The sequence below is a fragment of the Phragmites australis genome, chromosome 4 (assembly GCF_958298935.1).
Source record: "Phragmites australis chromosome 4, lpPhrAust1.1, whole genome shotgun sequence".
Taxonomy (NCBI): domain Eukaryota; kingdom Viridiplantae; phylum Streptophyta; class Magnoliopsida; order Poales; family Poaceae; genus Phragmites; species Phragmites australis.
This window is the reverse complement of record NC_084924.1, coordinates 31,766,855-31,768,362: the sequence shown is the minus strand read 5'-3', so window position 1 is coordinate 31,768,362 and position 1,508 is coordinate 31,766,855.

The window sequence follows — 1,508 nt, the reverse complement described above, 5'->3', positions numbered from 1 at the left end:
ATACTAGCAAGCTCCATGGAAATAGCACCCTCCATTGCATAAAGATGTGGATCACTCTCATCAAGGCCTAGGGTGACTCGATGACCAGAAGGACTTGTAAGAGAAATTGACTTGGTGCATATTTGACGAGTGCGTCATACTTGGTCAACCAATTCATTCCCAGAATGACATCCAAGCTCATCAAGTCAATCACAATTAAATTGGCAAAATAAATGACTCTATTGATGAGAATTTATGCACCCCAAACAATATCCTCCAAAAAGATCTTCCCATCAAGCGATGTTACGAGATAGGGAGTAGGCATGATTTGCATGACAAAAGCATGTGTCGTGGCACAACTCTGCTTAACGAAGGAATGAGAAGCTCTGACATTAAGCACAATCATCAGGTGAGAGTTGACGGGGAGCATGCTTAAGAGCACACCGATCTCCTTTTTAGATTCCTTAATGGTGACAATATTGATATTCCCATGCTTCATCCTCTGCGACCCATGAGGTGATGGTATAATTGGGGTATTTACCACACCATCTCACTTTGGGTAGTGATAACGCTTGGCGAGGTGATCAAACTGGTCGCAATTGAAGAATGGATGCCCCTTTCCACAATCTGTGCTGCTTCTTTGATTCTTCGCAACTCCTTGGGAAGAACACGAATGGGCCAAGCATATGAATTGTGGAGGCATCACAGTCATTGCATGAGACGGAAGTGACAGTTCTACGCACAAGTGTTGCTCATTGTCTCTATCCGAAGACTATTCCTCCCTCTTGCGCTTCTTCTCATCTTGATGCTTCTTCATTTTGTACTCCACCATAATAGACTTGCTCACCATCATGTCGAAATCATCAAAGCCATGCACAGAGAGCCTCTCTTGCGTCTTCATGGAAAGCCCGTCCATGAAGTACTCTTGCTTTCTCTTATCAGTGGAGACGAACTCGGATGCATACTGAGCCAAATCATTGAACTCCTACACATAATCCATCATAGACTTGTCCCCTTGCTTTATATTGAGGAACTCTTGCTTCTTGATGTCCCTCACCCAAGTGATGAGATGTCCAGGGGCTTGCATGGCGAGATAGCTCTACCACCATGCCTTGACTGTGACTTGAAGCTGATGGGTGGCATATCAGACCTTGTCACGCCACATAGTATTAGAGCAAGCTTCTGCTCAATTGTGCAAAGCCAATCATCGGTGTCACTGGGATCTTCGGTGCGGGTGAAGATAGGAGGTTGAGTGCAGAGAAACTCAAAGGAACTTCCATGCAGGTCAGCTCTACCTCCAACAGGATGGGTCGTATTCTGAGCGATGACCTTGAGAAGGTCTAACATCTCCGCCATGGGTGATGGCGGAGGTGGCTCTCCATCACAGGCATTTGAACCCTCTGGATTATCTTTATGGGCACTACAGCGAGTTCTCATCCAGTTTGAGATGACAAAATGAAAAAGAGGCGGACAGTCAATCTCTGACTTCACAAAACGGCGTTATCTGGATCCCAACAAGCGATGCATGC